Consider the following 20,738-nt stretch of genomic DNA (forward strand, 5'->3'; position numbering starts at 1 on the left):
TTGAAAAGCTACCACAAAGAAAACTCCAGGCTCACTGGTGAATTCTACCAAAAATGTAAAGAGGGCCAGCATAGTGATTCATGCCTGTAATCCCAGCACTTTGGAAGGCTGAGGCAAGAGGATCACTTGAGGCCAGCATTGTGAAACCAGCCTGGGCTAAACATAACAAGACCTTGTCTTTACAAAAAATGTTTTTTTGTTGTTTTATTTTATTATTATTATTTTTTTAATTAGCGGGGTGTAGTGGTATGTGTCTGCAGTTCTAGGTACTTGAAAGGTTGAGGCTGGAGGACAGCTTAAGCCCAGGAGGCTGAGGCTGCAGTGAGCCACGAACATGTCACTGCACTCCAATCTGTGTGACAGAGCAAGACCCTGTCTCAAAAAAAAGAAAAAAAGTAGGGAAGCAATAATGTGAATCTTACATAAACTCTTTCAAAAAATAGAGGAGGAGGGATTTCATTTTATGAGGCTAGTATATCCCCAACATCAAAACCTGACACAGACATTAAAAAAAATGCAGACTCATAGCCCTCATGAACCTAGACACAAAATCCTTTTAAAAAAATTGGTATATCATTTGGGTGCAGTGGCTCACGCCTATAATCCCTGCACTTCAGGAGGCCAAGGTGGGTGGATCACCTGAGGTCAGAAGTTCAAGACCAGCCTGGCCAACATGGTGAAACCCCCTCTCTACTAGAAATACAAAAAATTAGCTGGGCGTGGTGGCAGATGCCTGTAATCCCAGCTACTCCAGAGGCTGAGGCAGGAGAATCACTTGAACCCAGGAGGCGGAGGTTGCAGTGAGCCAAGATAGCGCCACTTCTCTCCAGCCTGGGTAAAAAGAGCGAAACTCCGCCCCCCCCCCCAAATTGTATACTTTCGGGGATCATTCCATAGTTTGTTACTAGAGAAGTTTCTTTAGATGTGTAGAACACTGGAAACCACGAGGAGGAGGCGCAGCATTCTCTCTTGACCATGAAGCTAGCTCTTGGTGTTGTTTCACTGCGACTGTCATTTGCCATTGATGATTGTTCTGGGAGAGTGAGAGGGAGGGGACACAGTGTGAGCGGTTCCCATTTTATTTTTTTTTAAAGATTATTTTTAAAAATTGGTAAATCAAATCTAACAATGTGTAAAAGGACAACATATCATGGCCAAGTTCAAGATTTATTTCACATGAAAAAGGTAACCAATGTACTTGTTAGTTATCTATTGCCATATAAAGAAATCATCTTCGAAATTTGGCATCCTAAAGCAATACACATTTATTATCTCACTGTTTCTGTGGGCAAGAAATCCAAGTGATATTTAACTGGATTCTCCCGCACAGGGTCTGTCATGAGGCTGCCAAGTGTAAGCTGGGGTGGTGGTCTCGTCTGAAGACTTCACTGTGGGAGGGTCTGCTTCCAAGATCACTGCATCTTGCTGTTGGCAAGATCCGGTTCCTTGTGGCTATTGGACTGAAGCCCTCAGTTCTTCTCTGGCTACTGGCCAAAGGCCTCCCTCACTTCCATGCCATGTGGACCTCTCCACAGTGCAGCTCACGACATGGCAGCTGACTCTCCTCAGAGCAAATGAGTAAAGGAAATCACACAAAATGGAAGCCAGTCTTTTTATAATTTAAATCTCAAGAGTGACATGCCACCATCCCAGCCACATTGTATTTGTTATAAATGGGTCAGTAAGTTCAGGTCATTCTCAAGGAGAGGGAATTACACAGAGGCATGAATACCAGGAGGAGGGGATTACAGGAGACCATCTTGGGGGTGGCGAACTACATTGTAATGCATCCCATTCACAGAGGAAAGGAGGAAACACGATCATACCATGAATGAAGAAAAAGTATTTGACAAATTCGACACTCATTCATAATAAAAACTTCTGGCAAATTATGACTAGAAGGCAACTTTCTTAACCTTATAAAGAGTACTTATGTAACATCTAAAGCTAACATCATACGTAATGATGAAAGAATGAATACTTTCCCCTAAGAGCAGGAACAAGGCAGGGATGTCTGCTCTTACCACTTTTATTCACCATTTCCCTAGAGGTCATAGCAAGCTCAACAAAGTAAGAAAAATAAATAAAACCTAAAAAGACTGGACAGAAAGAAGTAAAACCATCTGTATTTGTAGACAATATAATTGTGTATACAGAAAATCTTAAGGATTTTTTAAAAATGACTAAAACTAGTAGCTGAATTTAGCAAAGTCACAGAATACAAAATCATATACAAAAATCACTTTTATTCAACTACACTGTTATAGACAATTAGAAAATATTTTTAATATATACTATTTATAAAAGCATCAAAAACATTATTTAGGAATAAATTTAATGAAAGATATGCAAGGACTCCCACTGAAAAACTATAAAAAATGCAGAACAAGGCCAGGCACATTGGCTCACGCCTGTAATTTCAACACGTTGGGAGGCCGAGGTGGGCGGATCACCTGAGGTCGGGAGTTCGAGACCAGCCTGACCGACATGGAGAAACTCCGTCTCTACTAAAAATACAAAATTAGCTGGGCGTTGTGGTGCATGCCTGTAATCCCAGCTACTTAGTAGGCTGAGGCAGGAGAATCTCTTGAACCCGGGAGGTGGAGGTTGCGGTGAGCTGAGATCACGCCATTGCACTCCAGCCTGGGCAACAAGAGCGAAACTCTGACTCAAAAAAAAAAAAAAAATTTCAGAACAAATTAAAGATTAATGAACTAAAGAAGAAAAGTAATCACATGATCATTTCAATAAAGGCAAAAAGTTATTTAACCAATGTCAACAATTTTTTATGATTAAAAACCTAGTTTAAAAAACTGGAATAAAAAGGAATCCCTTTAAATATAGCTGCCAAAAACGTACAGTAAATGTTCATTTGTTTATGTCTGGATGAGAAACCATTCCACAAAGTAGTGGCTTAAAACCACAACAATTTACATTCTTTATGATTCTGTGGGTCATGAATTTGGAGTGTTACAAGCCGGGCAGTTTTTGTGTTTCACATGGCGTTGGCTGGGGGTCACTCACTCACCTGCACTTAGACAGTGGCTGGCTGAGGGGAGGCCCCAGAGGCTTTGCTCATAAGTCTGGCCCCTCAGGCTCCTGCACATGGCCTCTCCCTTCTCCACTGGCCTCTCAGCATCCAATAGCGTAGCCCAAGCTTCTTTACAGCACGGTGCAACCTCCCCAAGGCTGGGCCTGGAACCGGTGTAGCATCCCATCCACCATATTCTAGGGGTCAAAGCAAGTCACCAGCCAGTGCAGAGTCAAGTAGAGGGGAAAATAATCCCCAGCTCTTGAGAGGAATGGCAGGCATGTACGGGAGGGCGAGAATTGACGCCCATCTTTGAAAGCTCTCTACCACAATTAATGGGTGAAGAGATAAATGAGTAAATAAGTCATCACCTTCCTTCCAATTCCCACACTGGCTGAAGAAATGAGGAAACAAAACCACACATTCCTGCTTCCTTTTAGCCTGCCTTTCCTTTAAGCAGAGCATAACTGGTAACAAACTTTATTTCCTGATCTTATAAGCTCGGTATGGTATTAGCGTAATATAAAGTGGCTGACAATCTTTAGCATCTTCCTTTAGTGCCCCTTTGGGTCCTCCTGCCTCCTCCTAACATCTTCTCCCATTCAATTGCTTATTATCTTCTTTTCTCAAATACAAGCCTACGACTAGAACCTCTCATTTGTGGGTAAAAGAAGCTATTTCCACTCTGCCTAGCATATAGACCCCAAAGAAATGAACCTCTAATAGTAAAAGGTCACAGGAGTGAGGGAATTGTTTTTGAGAACTGGGACCTTCCCACAGAGCCCTAAAGTTTAACCCCACTGACACCTTAAGTCCTCCATTTGGCAGGCAAGCCCTGGCCAAACCCAATTGTTATCTGGATTGCTGGTCCTTGGGCCTCCATAGGTATTTTTACTTTGACTTGACTCCCCTAGTCATTCTTTCACAGCTCGGCAGCTAAAGTAGAACAGAGATTTTATGCTATCCAGTAAGCCAAAAGCCCCTTTCTGACTGTAAGCCACGATCACACAGTCTAAACAGTCTAACAAGATGGGTGTCTGGGAGAGTAGAAAGGCCCTTTCTTTTATACTGAAAGAACACAGCCCACTCCAGGAAGCCAGGGGCACAAAACCATTGCAGAAACGTAATACGGGGGTTTCCGTCTCTGTGTAGGCCTTTCCTTGTTTAAAATGCAATGTATAAAAAGGAAAAAACTACCAATATTTCCTGGAATTCGGAGCTCGGACAATGCTTCCCTTTGTCTTTATTCTGGGCATTCTGGAGACAGAATTAGCTGGATCCTTAGTACTGGATAAAAGGAGAGAGCACCGAGCGCCTCCAGATTGCCGCAGCGCGTCAGCAGGTGCTAGAGAGTGGCAACATGTTCCACTCCTTACAGATTTTATTGAAGAGAGCTTGTGTGTCTACCTTCAGGCTCAGGGCTTTACCAGTGTCCTCATTCCTTCCTCTTTTAGAAGAGAGAAATAATACAGCATTTGAGAGCTGGAGGAGATGATACTCCCTCTTTGACAAATGAATAAATAGAGGCCCAGAAAATTAGAGTGACTACCTTGAGGTCACACAGCTAACTGGAAACAGGGAAACAACTACAGGGCAGGTCTCCAGTCTTTTAGCGGTAGATTTTGTGCACCATCTAAATAGAGGTGGTCACTTGCTAACACAGTACTCTGTCCTTGGGTACGGGGAATTTGATTAAAAATGAGCTTAAACTTCAAGGTTGTAGAAGTATGCTGTCCAATGCAGTAGTAGCCACTGGCCAAATGTGGCTTCTGAGAACTCAAAATGTGGCTAGTGTGACCGAGGAAATGACTATTTAATTTTAATCTTAATTAGCTTAAATATAAATGTAGAAAACTACTACTTGGCGGAGCACGGTGGCTCATGCCTGTAATCCCAGCACTTTGGGAGGCCGAGGCAGGCAGATCACGAGGTCAAGAGATCGAGACCATCCTGGCCAACATGATGAAACCCCGTCTCTACTAAAAAATACAAAAATTAGCTGGGCGCGGTGGTGCATGCCTATAGTCCCAGCTACTCAGGAGGCTGAGGCAGGAGAATTGCTTGAATCTGGGAGGCGGATTTCAAAGATTTAGTATGAAAAAATGTAAAATATCTCATTAATAACTTGAATATTGATCACATGTTCAAATAATCTTATGGATATGTTCAGTTAAATCAAATATATTAATTTCACCTGCTTCTTTTTACTTTTTAAACATGGTTGCTAAAAAATTAAAATTCCACATATGGCTTGCACTATATTTCTATGGGACAGTCTAGAGTCAGACTGTCTACATTTAAATCCTGCCTCCACTATTTTACCGATTCTGTGACCTTAGGTAAATTATTGGGTAGCTTTGAAGAAAGAGTATCTTCTCTGAAAAATAAAAGAGAAAAAAGAGGATTTTTCCTCCTTTCTTTTCTTGCTCTGGACCTCATGGTGTGATGACATGATGCTTGGGGCAATGGCAGCCACCTTTAGGTGATGAGTGGAAACGTGGCCAATATACAAAGCATGGCAAGGAATACACAAGGAAGGAAAAGGCCAGGGCGCTTGATACAGGATGGGGCAGGTGAACTAGCCCTGGAAGTGCTAACCTCTGGACTTCTTATTAAGTGAAGAGACAAATTCCCTAATTATTTAAGCCACTGTTCTATAGAGGAAAGCATCCTTATACGACAGCTGAGAAATATGCAATACTACATGCAGTACTACAATACTCATCCTGGGATGAGATAAATGCATGAGGACACTACAGTGACATACAAAGCAAAGATGGGCCAATTCTGCACGGGTTAGAAAAATTGGAAATTGGAATATATGATGCTTAGGCTGAGAAAAGGTATGAGACAGGCATTTCAGCAAAGATGGCAGAGGTAGTGAGATCACAGAGATTTGAAATCTGGGAGATAGCCAAGACCTCGGCTTCTGTCCAAATGTGGGACTCGTGCTCGGTTTCAGTGGGGACATGAAAGCTCTGCCTGTGCTATAAGCCAGGGATTATTATTGGCTTTGTTTTATTAACTGGCCAGAGCAAGAATGAGATGCAAACTTTCAGTTCAGTGATGGAATATCCTATGATTAATTTCAGGAAAGTAAAACTGTCACTCTGGGACAGAGGAACGCAGAGAGCTGAACAAGGTGTGGAGAAGTGACGGTTTCAATCTGTTCTCTACTGCTTACTGTCTGGGTGACATAAGCAATTCACTTAACCCCTGAATCCCAGAATACTCTAAAGCATGTAGGATGCTTTGGGCCACAAGTAACAGAAAACTCTAAGCAATCCAGAAAATTATTCCTTCACATACCCGGAGGTCCAGAGATTGGGTGGCATTCAGTATCCTCCATAGCTGAAATGGTCATCCAAGATCTAGGTTCTTTCCATTGTTCCACTCTGTTCTTCTCAACTGGTTTTATTACCAGGTTACTAGCAAGGTCATAGCAGTAGTTCCAGGAGTCACTTCCAGACACAGAAACTTCCAGGCCCACTCTTTCTTAGGCGCAAAGACAACTTTCTTGGAGACATCCAACAAACTTCCTCTCACTTCTCACTGGCCTAATTTGAGTCACATGTCCATGTCTAAACCAATCATTGGGAAGGGTTGGAGTTATCAAATCAGGATCTACCCTTCAAGCTAGAGATAAGGTCACCTTCTGAGTCACATGAGGCAGAAATAGACATGGAAGCAAAATTGAGGTTTTGTTCAAAAGGAAAAAAGAAAAACATGAATGTATGTTCTACAATACAGCTATTAAATAGGGACAGTACCACTCTGGATGCCACATACAGGGCACTTCTGAATATCAAATGAAAGGATTAGTTATTCTTTTAAAATCCTGCAAAATGTAAACACTATGAGATGAACAATCACAGTCTCAAAGGAAATGGTTTTGGGACATCATCCAGCTAATACCGGACATCAGCCCATTGGTCATGGTCATCAGCCGATGCCTGCCATTTGGTTGGATTTATATTCTCCTTTCACATTACAGCCTGGAGTGTCACTGGGTAACCTTGATTTCCCTATTAAACTATTTTTATCCTTGATCTACCTTACCCTGATTTCATCAAAATTCAAGAAAATGGAGTGCTTGGAGCCGTGATTATTTAAGTTTTCAGCTGTAGGGAAATTTTTCTTCTTCTTTTCTCAGTTTTACAAAATCCTGAGTTCTGGCTCAAATCCATTACATTTCGTGATATTGACAGAAGAGAATTATAATTTTTCTTGGGAACAATTCCTCTGCCTCTGATTTGCAAGCCTTGAACAGGCCAGCATGGGGTCATCCAACATTTCCTCTTTCCTTACCCTGTGTTTCCAAGCAGACCTAGACCTAGTTTGCAAGATGCTGATACCATTACAACCTGTTAGTCTTAGGAACTTGTTTTTATGATCATGGCCCCTGGAGTTGTTTTCAGAAAAGAGAGGCCCATCTGGCTCAAAACATATTGGGTGATGTCACTTGCCACTTCTCTGGCCAAGCTCAAATGGGCACATTTTAATCGAGGATTATAAAAGTCACAAATACTTCTGTAACAACCTCCAACAATGGTGATGATGATGATCATGAGATTTTGTTGAGCACTTACAATGTCCCCATTGCTGTGCTAAAGGGCTTACATTCTTTTCCTCATTTATACTCCTGGAAAACCTATGGATTTGGTATTATTATTGTCAGTTTTATAGATTAAAAAATTGAGGTCTTAAGTGTTTGGGGAATATTAAACAACTTTCCCAAGGCCACACAATTTCCTTCCATTTGATCCTTCTTCTCTTCCTCATCCCCACCCCCATCATCACCCTAACAATTTCAGGTCCAGTGGGGCCTGGGCTGTCATCAGAGGAGATTAGAGAAGTGACGTTTGCCCTGGATCTGGGCATGACTCAACATCTCGGTAGCAAGTGCATCATTTGGTTTCTCCTTCTTAACAGCACCAACGAGGCCTCTCTAATGCCAGAAACTTCTCTACCTGGTTATGTAACCCTGCAGGTAAACTTTAAGGCCAGGAAGGCCAAAATGATTTAAGTCAAACCAGCAGAACCTCGAAGGGTGGGAATCCCCCAGTCAGCCCCTCCAATCCGTATTCTTTAAGGCTCCCCAGGAGATGCCCATGTGCAGCCAACGCTGTGAGCCAGCCATCTAAAACAAAAGAATATGCAAAATGGTCCTGTCTAACGGAAACTCAGTGCCAGGGTTGGTGATTCCTCCCAGCTGCTCTGCCTTCAACGTGGGTAAATTTCCAGTAGCCCAAATGACTCCCTAGTCCTGAAAGATGTTTTAAGAGACCTTCATATGCACAAAGGTTGAGTCCAGGGACAGTTAATCCAATTACAAAAGACTTTACCAAAACATTCCATTAAATAATGAGTATCCCAGACAGTAAACTTCTGATTTGCATTACAAAGCCTGTTTCCAATTACCCTTTCAAAATGTGTCTGTGTATTAGTCCGTTTTCTGTTGCTGTAAAGGAATACCTGAGGCTGGGTAATTTATAAAGAAAAAGCATTTATTTTGTTCATGGTTCTGCAGGCTGTGCAAGAAGAAAGGTGCCAGCATCTGCTTCTGGGGAGGCCTCAGATACTTTTAGTTACAGCAGAAGGGAAATGGAGCTGGTGTGTCACAGGGTGAGAGAGAGCAATAGAGAGGTGGGCGGTCCCAGACTCTTTTTAACAATCAGATCTCACAGGAAGTCATAGAATGAGAACTCACTCATTTCCTCAGGGAGGGGACCAAGCTATCCATGAGGGGTCCACCCCCACGACCCAAACATGTCCCACTAGGCCTCACCTCCAACACTGGGCATCACATTTCAGCTGAGATTTGGAGGAGATAAACATCCAACCTCTATCAGTCTGTATGATTCCTTTTATAGAATGCACAAAAGCAGGCAAAGCTGACCTCTGCTGTTGCAAGTCAGGAGTGGGTAGCCCTGGTCGGGGAACAGCTGGAAGGAGACAGGAGGAGACTTACTGAGGGACTGGTCATGTTCTGTTTTCTTTATCTGGGTGCTGGCTGCTTGGGTGTGTTAAGTTCTGAGAATGTTAGCTTTAATCAAAAGCTTAAAATGTGTGTCAGTAGGCCGGCCGCGGTGGCTCACACCTGTAATCCCAACACTTTGGAAGGCTGAGGTGGGTGGATCACCTGAGGTCAGGAGTTGGAGATCAGCCTGGCCAACATAGTGAAACTCTATCTCTACCAAAAATACAAAAATTAGCCGGGCTTGGTGGTGCATGCCTGTAATTCCAGCTACTTGGGAGGCTGAGGTGGGAGAATTGCTTGAATCCGAGAGTCTGCACTCCAGCCTGGCAACAAGAACGACACTCTGTCTCAAAAAGTTAAAATAAAATAAAATAAAATAAAATTGTGTCAGTCATGTAAGTCAAAGTTCTCTGTAATGTGTTCTTCTCAAACATGGGGGATGCTTCCATCTCTCCCTCAGCTGGACATATGATAAGGCCTTTCCCTGCCAGCCATGGGAGGATATCTGGGGAAGGCCTCAGACTCCTTGTCAAGTATCCCTTAGGTCCAGGCCAACCATGGGATCTGAAATGTCTTTTGATGTGCCCTTCTTTTCCCTGATGTCAGCTCCTCCTGCAACATCCTGGACAGGCATTTCTCCAAGGAAGATGTAGCATCTCACACTCCTATGAACACTTCCTAGGGTGGAAAGACCTAGTGCCTGCATAATACATTTTATCCAGCTGAGAAGCAGGCAGGAATTTGAACATGAACACACACACACACACACACACACTCCTTCATCTGTGCCTTCACCCTTGGCCCACACAAACAGAACATCTACGCAGTCTGTCTTTGCTTGCTGCATTCTTCAGAGCCTCAGAATACAGAAAGCGATAAAAATAATTTCTTTTAACATGGTAATTTATTACCACAACCAGCTTCTCAGCATTGTTTGCCAAATTACCCTTTCAGAAACCACTAGCAACAGAACTGGCAGAACCCAGCCCTCTCTCTATGGAGTTGGGCCAGGGAGGAGACCAGGGCAAGCTGCACAACCCAGAGGCCTGGATCCGGGTCTGGATTTTTCTACCTTCTTGCCAAAGGACAAGAAGTGACCCCAAGAAACCTAAAAATTTTACCTAACCTTGCCCCACACATTTTCCAAGACAGTCTGGGCAATTGCTGGAATGGTGCCTCCAGATAGAAGGCCCAGGGCAATGGATTTCAAGCTAGGGTTGAGATTGGGACTCAGATGGACCCGGATTCAAATCCCAGTATCTTGGCCCTGGCTGGGTGACTCTCTGCACCTCTGCTTCCTCACCTGCAACCTAAGAAGGAAAATGGCTCCTGGATTGCTTGGAACAAAGCAATTATCACATGGATAAGGCTGGTGTGGTGTTAGCCCTTGACGATGATGCTCTTTTAATTAACTAGCAGCTGTGAGATGCATAGGCAATGTGGGAAATCTAAAGGCCCTGGGTTCCAAGGCTCACCACCTCTTTCTATCTGTGTGACTGGGGGCAAGTTCTTTAACCTCTCTGAATTTGATGCCCTTGTCTGCAAAGCACAGATGCACCTACTTTGCAGATCAGTGTTGAGGGCCCGGGATTCCACGTAGCCAGCAGACACTCTGGTGCCCTGCCCAGATGCCCTCAGATGACTTTTGCTGTTTCTGCATACCCCTCCCCGCCTTCAGTGGGCTTTTGCTTCCAATAGCCACACTTGCCAGTCTTTTTGGGAGATGGACATGGGAGGACCACTCTCAAGCCACATACTCTGAGACCTTGAAGTGCCTGCTAATTTCCTCCCCATCCTCACTCTGGGCAGCCCCAGGCTCATGACAGACAGGAGTGGGAGTAGGAAAGCCCAGTCCCCTGGCCTAGAGTGGGGACAAATTCCGAGGTGTAACTTCCATCCAGTGCTCCCTGTGGAATCAGGATGGAGCCATCCTCCACAGGGCTGCTGAGGTCTCACTCTGCTTGGCTTCCTCCCCTTCCTGCTCCTGCTTTCCCCACTCCCTTCTAGGTTTCTCCTGGGAGCACTTCCATCATAAAATACTTGCATTCAAATAAAATACTTGCTTTTGGAGAACATGACCCAAGGCAGTGTGAGGCATCGTATATCTTGGATATGGCTTCTTGGATACCCTCCAGCTCCTCACACGAAGTGTGTCCAAAATAAAATTGCTCTCTCACTTGCCTTCTTCCCATCGTCTGATGTCCACCTCCCAAGCCCCAAACCTGCTAATCATACAGGATTCCTCTTCACTATCACCCTCCGCAACTGACTGATCACAGGGTCCTACTCCTCTGAGATCCTAAATAACTTCCCGATGATTTCCACCTCCTTGTCACTCCCACTATTGCTTGGTCTAAGCCCTCCTGCCTGGCTTCTTTGCCCCATCTGGACCTGCTCCAGCCCATGGACCATGTTGCAGTCTGAGAGCTTCCAGAAACATCTCCTTATCTCATCATTCTCCTGCTTAAATGCTCACTTTTCAGGATGAAGCTCCACCTTCCCAGCTCCATGCTGATCCCCTGATGATCCAGCCCCTGTATCTCACCAACCCCCTCTCCCCTCATTCCCCTTACCTGGTGCATGCATCCCTCCCAGCACCATGCTGATCCACTTAATACGCCAGGCAGCCTAGAACACCTTTCCCCTTATTTATTTTTTTAATTTATTTTTATTTGTTATTTTTTCCTTTCACCTTATTTAATTTAATGTCTCCTATTTATCCTTCAAAACACAGCTCAGGCATCGTCACCCCCAGGAAGCTTTCTGGATGCCCCAGTGTGGTTTAGACAGATGGTCTGTGCATGCCCCACAGCATCCTGTACATGTCACCGTGTTTGTGTCCCGACTCATCTGAGAGTTCCGGTGGGGTGCACAGCTTTTCATTTATCTCACTATCCCTATTACCATTCTGGACACACAGCAGCCACTGAGTCAGTGCTAATTGAACACATGACATATGTAAAACTTCCTGGCCTGCAGTTGGGGTTTAAGAATTCACCATTCCCCTCTCTTGCCTCTGTGGCCCCCACACCTTAAATGCACTTTACCAATTATCTCTATTAGCCTGCTTCTAAGAGACACATCTGAGCAGAGCAATCCAGGGCAGTCACATGTGTTATTTGCATATGATTTGCCTGAAATATGCATATAATTGGCTTATGCCTGCAGAATCTTATCTCTGGCTATTTGATTTCAATGCTGAAGCCATAAAATTGAGACACACAGAGGGGTGAAATATCCCCCCCAATTTATTTCCCTGCTCTCTCTCTTTCAACCTGGAGGTCTTGGCACTGGCAGTGTTGCCCTGGTGGGTGGGGTCTCAGAGGTCTCTGAGAGGTGAGGAGATGCTGGATGAGGAGGGGAATTGGGCCAGGAGTGGGATGTATGCTGCTTTTTTTTTTTTGATGGAGTCTCGCTCTGTCGCCAGGCTGGAGTGCAGTGGTGTGATCTCGGCTCACTGCAACCTCTGCATCCCGGGTTCAAGCGATTCCCTTGCCTCAGCCCCCAGAGTGGCTGGGGACTACAGGGCGCACCACCATGCCTGGCTAATTTTCTTTCTTTTTTTTTTTTTTTTTGTATTTTATTAGAGACGGGGTTTCACCACGTTGGCCAGGATGGTCTCGATCTCCTGACCTCGTGATCTACCTGCCTCAGCCTCCCAAAGTGCTGGGATTACAGGCATGAGCCACTGCACCCAGCCATGCTTCACTTTTAAAGCACAAGGAGTAGCATGAGTGTGTAAAGGATCTGGCCCAGGGTGAGGCCAAAGACGTCCTTGTGAGGTCTCCAGGCTCTGAATTGGGTCTGGAAGTTTGCTCCACCCAAAGCCTTGGGCTGGTGGAACTTTAGGGGTAAGAAAAGACTGGGGCTGAGTCAGTTGGCAGGCTAGTCTGTGGGAAAATACAGTGGCACACGGTGGAGACTGGGGACCCAGCAGCAGCAGGAGCCATGGCCAGAGGCAGTCAGGAGAGATGTGAGTGCCCAGAATACCCAGAGATACATGAGAGATATTTGTGTGTCTATCAGCCAAGGGACAGATTTTTGAGGTGATTTTAATAAAATCTAAAAGGACAAGTTGAGACCAGTACATTGAAAGACTTAGGTGGGGCCCCCAGGTTGATCCATGAGACAGTCCCAAGAATAGATTCCCATCTAGCTGGTGACACTTCCTACCTAGCACTGCCTCCTGCCCATCACCCTTGCCCCAGCTAGGCCCACCCAACACCTACCTTTCCCATCATGGATATAGGGAAAGGCATCCTCCAGCAGCATGGCCCACCCTCCAGGGGTCAGGCAGACAATCTAGGGTGGGGTGTGCAGTTTGGACCAGCCCACCTGGGCCCACACAGTATGCTTGGTCTCATGCACAAATGGACACAGTGACATTTTAGCAGGTCATACCCAGATAGCAGGACATCCTAGGTGGAGTTTGCTACTTCCATATATGAAACACCACTAACTGCTGGCTGTTTCACACCTTGTTTCCAGCCTACACAGTGCCAGACAGATGATCGCACGACATGAAAGATGGTCACCACGAGTCCAAACACTCCTGTACTTGGCTTACATTTCCTGTCTGGCATCTAGGGAAGGTACCTTGCAAATTAGCCCTCTTGGAGGTAACACAGCTGAAGGCCCAGAAGTGACATTTTAAAGCAGTTGTGCTCTGAAGTAGCTTTGAATATGAAAAAAAAAAAAAAAACCTCACAAAAAGTATTTTCAGCTTCCTATAGTTCCCAAACACCCTCGTTCTAAAATGGCACAAAAATCACCCTGCAATTTTTTTTTTTTTTTTTGAGATGGAGTTTCACTTTTGTTGCCCAAGCTGGAGTGCAATGGTGTGATCTCAGCTCACTGCAACCTCCACCTCCTGGGTTCAAGCAATTCTCCTGCCTCAGCCTCCCGAGTAGCTAGGATTCCAGGTTCGTGCAACCACACGGGGATAATTTTTTGTATTTTTAGTAGAAACGGGGTTTCACCATGTTAGTCAGGCTGGTCTCGAATTCCTGACCTCAGATGATCTGCCCACCTCGGCCTCCCAAATGCTGAGCTTACAGGTGTGAGCCACCGTGCCCGGTCTGCTAGTTATTTTTAAATGTGGATGCCAGGTCTCTGTCCCCAGAGATTCTGATTCCATATGTCTTGAGTGAGTCCTGACATCTGTGTTACTAAGAAGCTTCCCACGTGATTCTGACATGCAGCTACAAATGAAACCCACTGACTTAGCCACTGGCAGAAAGATAAAGATCTGCACTTAAGTCTGTTGCTACCCAGATATCACTTGCAAGTGGACAAGGATCTCTGAAAACAAGGTTTCCAGGTAGGGAAGGCTTGTATATCCATTTAAACAACACTCAGGTTTGTCATGATGCAACTACTAACGTTAAAGTTTCACTAAAGTGGTTTCTTCTACGGGTTGCAATTTAACAGTCTGCCTATTGGAAACAACCCTTTGTTATCTTCCTTCGTGTAGGATTTTTGGTAGAAGTTTATCTGCCCACCCAACCCCAGCCATTCAGGCATTTGATTTGCAGTTATATCACCTCATTAACCTTAATTAGTAAAATTAATTATGAAGCCTGTGGTGCAGAATGATTTGTTTATGTTTATTCTTGCAAAAACAAGTACTAGGCATTTGAAGACCTAGAATTGCGGTCAAATTCCTCATTAAAGGGTGAGAGGAGCAATAAAGTCCGTACATTTCGTGTTTCATCTAAAACTGTCAGACCTCCTCACCACTGCATGGGTTGTTACAATGCTCGGATTAGAAGGTTACCTATCCCGCTGATGCTCAGCCCAGCTTAATTAACACCTACTCTTCGAATCCCCAACATCACTTTAAACTGGCTACTCTTTGCCCAGATAGACTCTTACACCTGTCTCAGCAATTCTGGGAGAGATGCTTTGAAGTGCCTTTTCAAATCCCCTGTTAATGATCTGGTAATTATTGTGGTGACTTTTCAATGAGGTGTGAAGTGCTCAGGTAGTTGTCAGCCAAGAGAATCCCAAGGTACTGAGGAAGGGGGACACAGCAAAGGAAAAAGGGAAAAAACCCCGAGCGTGGGTCTGCCTCTCAAGTCACAATGGCAGCTACATCTGACCAGAGAGGGGGCCTTGCCCAAGGCTGGCATGGCCACCAAGAGCTCCTGTTGGCAGATGAGACCTCTCTGATGTCCCGGGACCAGTCTGACTACAGAATCTGGGGAAACTGCAGAAATGATCCCCAAATTCCCACCAATACTACAGCAGGCAATGGCAAGTCCCACAGCTGGCTCCAAGGAGGAGCCACACTCCTGTGCACAGACTGCAGTATTGTCCCCAGTCCACTCCCAGTTGAGTCCCTCCCTTCACGATCCACAGCCATTTTAAATGGTCTGGTCTGCCATCCATAGAGTGGCCTGAGCGAGAGCCACTGATGCTTTTCTCCCAGCACTCCCGTTTTCAGATGTACCACACAGCCAGCTGGGGTCAACCCAATATCTGGTGCTCAGCTGTGCTGGGCACCCTCAACATCTGGAAGTCAGGCATGCCATCTCCACACCTGCGCTCCCCAAACACCTGTGTCCTCCTGTCAAAATAAAAGCACCACAGGGATCAGGCACAGGGTGGAGGGTCTCTAGCAGTCTGAGCCTCATGACAAAGGAGGCTGCAAAACACACCAAGGTGTTATAACTGGCCCAAGTTCTCAAAACATTTGAGCAGGTCCATCCAGCCCTGCTCCCCCAAAAGAAAATCCTAATAGAGAAGTGAAATGCCAGCCCTGAGGATCCATTTGGCTGTGGAGTCTTATGAAGCAGAGGTCATCATCTGATGCGAGCCCCTTGTTTTGTCAATGACACATCTGGTAAGGTAATGTGACATGCTCCAGATCAAAGCTTCACTAACTAATGTCCCTGATGGGACTAGAAGCATATCCCCTGGGACTTTTCCACCACCCATGGCTTTTCCACCATGAGTTCAAGGTGTCTTCATATTTGCACATGCTGGCTTGGCCAGTGTCCTCAACAGAGAGCAAGGCCTTGGGGGCAGGGACAGCTAGGCCAGCTGTGCCCTTGGCCATCTCCATCATGCCCTAGCACAGTGGTAACTGAATATAGCTGCCATTGTGCTGACTGGTCTACCTTTCTCACCTGGCTCCTGGGGCCCCAGACTCCAGCCCCCCTACAGGCCCAAATCTGCTCCCAACACTGGCACCTTCTCTGGCTTGGTGATCACGGGTATGGCTCTAGTGAAGTGCTAGAAATTCACTTTCCAAGCTATGGGTCCTGATCTGCATCTCTTTGGATAAACAAACCCAGCAGATGGCTGGTCTGTGATCTCTTTCTCTATTTGTCTGGAAAGGCTGAGAAGCAGACACGCCAGGCATGAGCATTTTTAGGTCACTTTTTTACCCTCCAACAATGATAGTACTATGTGACAAGATGGAAAAAAACACTCTTCACCAAAATTCCTCTTAGGGAGAGTCTTGTTTGTGTGGAGAAGAAATACTCCAAGCCAGTGGTCCTCAAAGTGTGATTCCCAGACCGGCAGAATCAGCATCAGCTGGGAATCACCTGGAACCTTGTTGGAGATGCAAATTCTCAGGTCCCACCCAGACGTGCTGAATCAGAAATGCCGGGGCAGCACCCAGCACTGTGCTGTCTGGAACCCTCCAGGGATTCTGGCGCAGTTAGGTCTGAGAAGCCCTCCTGGCCATTTGCAATGGAGGTAGGGACCTCAGAGGACGGGCTCCAGTGGCAAAAATCAGGGCTCGACTGCCTCGTGAGGAGAAAGAATCTAGCTACCTGGGTGGCTCTGGTGGGGACGGTGGGTGGGGAGGGAGTGTCCCAGGATGAATTGGGAGGGAGGAGCTGGGAGAGATTTAGATTGCTCTTTGTGACTGAAAGGAAAGGCTTTTGAGTTTCCTTAAGCAAATCAAGACAGGAGGAGAGTGAATCGCATGCCCCAGTGCAATGTGACCTCTCCCTCAACTACAGAAAGTGTTAGTAAAGATTATACAATCACATGCACTCAGTGGTTCAATGCTCCTCGTGAACACCACGAGAGAGGCTAAATTCTACATAGTGCTTTCAATGCCACGCTAAGCAGGAAACTCTGTAAATATCATTGTAATGGCTGCATATTATTTCATAATGTGAACATGGCTACGTTGACTTAACTATCCCCTTATTTATAGACATTAAGTTTCTTTCAGTTTTTTGCTATCATAAACAATGTATAATACACATCTTGGAGCTAAAAATTTTCTTTATTCATGATTATGACCTTGAAACAGATTCACAGAAGTTGAGGGATTTGGTTCAAATGCTAAGCCCTACAGAGCAGCGGTCCCCAACCGCTGGGGAACCAGGAACTTTGGCACCAGGAACTGGTTTCATGGAAGACAATTTTTCCACACATGGGGTGGGGGATGGTTTCAGGATGATTCAAGTGCATTACACTTATTGTGCAGTTTGTTTCTGTTATTATTACATTGTAATGTGTAATGAAATAATTTTGTAACTCACCATAATGTAGAATCCGTGGGAGCCCTGAGCTTGTTTTCCTACAACTAGCTCATCTAGTTGTAGGAAGGTGATGTCCCATCTGGGGGTGATGGAAGACAGTGACAGATCATCAGGCATTCGATTCTCATTAGGAGCACACAACCTAGATCCCTCCCATGTGCAGTTCACAATAGGGTTCGTGCTCCTGTGAGAATCTAATGCCCCGCTGACAGGAGGTGGAGCTCAGGTGGTAACGCGAGCAGTAGGGCGCAGCTATAAATACAGATGAAGCTTTGCTTCCTGGGCTTTCCTGCCACTCACCTCCTGCTATGTAGCCAGGTCCATGGCCCGGAGGTTGGGGACCCCTGCTATAGAGAACAGAAATTTCACCTGAGATTGAGCAGGGGGAAGAAGAGTTACCCATAGCACTTATGAATATAATTAAGAGGAGAAAAAAGTACTTTTATTGCTTTTAGAGAGTTACAGGGGTTCTAAACTAGAGCCAGGCAACCTCTGGGGGTGTGAAGAGAGGAAGTGAAGGGGCTTCCCAGTTAAATTTAAAACCCTGTTAGGACTGAAGTTGTCTTGAGTGACAACAAGAGGGTTGACAGATATTTCCTGCATGTATTTGGTTGCAGTGTAGGAGACCCAATTTAAGCTAGCTTAAGTTTTTAAGCCCACAATCTGATCACAATAGGGATAGCAGGCTTCAAGTCCAGCTGGATCTAGGGTCTCAAATGACAATGTCAGGCCTTTCTGCATCTGCCACCTCCTGCCATTAGCCTTATTTCTTCTTACTGCAAACAGAACTATCTGAGACCGGGCGCGGTGGCTCACGTCTGTAATCCCAGCACTTTGGGAGGCCGAGGCAGGCAGATCACGAGATCAGGAGATCGAGACCATCCTGGCTAACATGGTGAAACCCCATCTCTACTAAACATACAAAAAATTAGCCAGGCGTGGTGGCACATGCCTATAGTCCCAGCTACTCAGGAGGCTGAGATAGGAGAATTGCTTGAACCCGGGAGGCAGAGGTTGCAGTGAGCCGAGATCGTGCCACTGCATGCCAGCCTTGGCCACAGAGCGAGACTCCATCTCAAAAAAAAAGAACTATCTGAGCCTGGGTAATGTTTAAAGAAAAGAGGTTTAATTGGCTCATGGTTCTGTGGGCTGTACAGGCTTCTACTTCTGGAGAGGTCTCAGAAAACTTACATTCCTGGTGGAAGGTGAGGGGAAGCAGGTACGTCTTCACATGGCCGTGGGAATGGGGAGTGCTACACGCTTTTAAACAAAGAGATCTTGGGAGAACTCTGTCACAAGAAAAGCAAGGGGAAGTCCATCCCCATGATTCAATCACCTCCCACCAGGCCCTCCTTCCAACATTGGGAATTACAATTCGACATGAGATTTGAGTGGGGACACAGAGCAGAACCTTATTATAGGCTTTCTGTGTGCCGGAAGAGGGGAAAGGGGCATGGAGTGGAGGGAGAGGTGGGCAGAGCTGCACACTGTTCCAGTCTCACTTCCTCCAGCCAGTAATTCCAGAGGAAAGAGCAGCCTTCCTTTCTGGCTTTGTGTCAAGGAAGATCTCTCATTGGCTGGCTTGGGTCACATGCTTGTTCCCTGGACAAATTACTGTGGCTATGTGGTTGGGGCATCATGATTGGCTAGGCCTGGGTCACGTGTCCATCACTGAACCAGCCAGCAAGGTACTCTAATTGGTACCCTCACTGGAACTGCATAGAGTTAATGAGCAGCAGGTACCCAAGAGAGAGGGTTGCTCTTTCCAGAAGAAAGTGGAGAAGGGATGTAGGGCAGATAAACCACAGATATTCACTACAGTCTGCGTTTCTCAGAACCCTAGCCAATAACTGCTAAGTACTGAGTACATCACATTTTCTCCCTGAGCCCTGTTATGGCCCTGGCATACTTTTTGTTTTTTACAGGTTTATTGAGGAATAATTGGTATACAAATAACTGCATATATTTAATATGTACAATTTGATGCGTTTGGCCATATGAATATTTTTTTTTTGAGACGGAGTTTCACTCTTGTTGCCCAGGCTGGAGTGCAATGGCGCAATCTTGGCTCACTGCAACCTCTGCCTCCCGGGTTCAAGCGATTCTCCTGCCTCAGCCTCCCGAGTAGCTGGGGTTACAGGCATTCACCACCATGCCTGGCTAATTTTGTATTTTTAGTAGACACAGGGTTTCTCCATGTTGGTCAGGTTGGTCTCAAACTCCTGACCTCAGATGATCCGCCTACCTTGGCCTCCCAAAGTGCTGGGATTACAGGCGTGAGCCATTACACCCGGCCTATGAATACATTTGTGAAACCATCACAATCAAGTTAATAAACACATCTAGCACCTCCAAAAGTTTGTGTCCCTTTTGGGGGTGTGTGTGTGGTAAAAACACAACATAAGATTTATCTCTTAACAAAGTTTTAAGCACACCATACCATATTGTTAACCATAGGCACTATGTTGTATGGCAGACCTCTAGAACTTATTCATCTCGTGTATTTGTCCGTTCTCTCACTGCTATAAAGAAATACCAGAGACTGGGTAATTTATAAAGAAAAGAGGTTTAATTGACTCACAGTTCTGCAGGCTATACAGGAAGCATGGCAGCATCTGCTTCTGGGGAGGCCTCAGGGAGTTTTTACTCATGCTGGAAGGCAAAGCAGGAACAGGCATCTTATATGGCAGGGACAGGACCAAGAGAGAGACGGGGGAGGTGCCACACACTTTTAAACAACCAGATCTCACAAGAACTCACTATCACCACAGTAGCACCAAGGGTGATGGTGTTAAACCATGAGAAGCCATCCCCATGATCTAATCACCTCCAACCACCAGGCCCCACCTCCAACTTTGGGGATTATAATTCGACATGAGATTTGAGTGCGGACACAGATCCAAACCATATCATCTCATGTAACTGAAACTTTATACCCATTGAACAACAACTCCCCATTTCCCCTTTCCCCTATCCCCTGCCAACCATTATTCTATTTTCTGCTTCTAAAAGTTTGAGTATTTTAGATCCATCGTATTAGTGGAATCATGCAGTATTTGTCCTGTGACTGCCTTATTTCACTTACTGTAATGCTTTCCAGGTCCATCCATGTTGTTGCAAATAGTAAGATCTTCTTCTTTTTTAAGGCTGTATAATATTTCATTGTATGCACATACCACATTTGCTTTGTTCATTCATCTGTCTTTGGAACATTTCGGTT

At 45.4% G+C, this 20,738-nt stretch overlaps 1 pseudogene; it reads left to right on the top strand.

The window, feature by feature from the left end:
- Positions 1-867: 867 nt before the first annotated feature.
- On the top strand, positions 868-1,071 carry LOC129461843 (uncharacterized; annotated as a pseudogene).
- Positions 1,072-20,738: the final 19,667 nt, after the last annotated feature.

This window comes from Symphalangus syndactylus, chromosome 1, assembly GCF_028878055.3.
Source record: "Symphalangus syndactylus isolate Jambi chromosome 1, NHGRI_mSymSyn1-v2.1_pri, whole genome shotgun sequence".
Lineage (NCBI taxonomy): Eukaryota > Metazoa > Chordata > Mammalia > Primates > Hylobatidae > Symphalangus > Symphalangus syndactylus.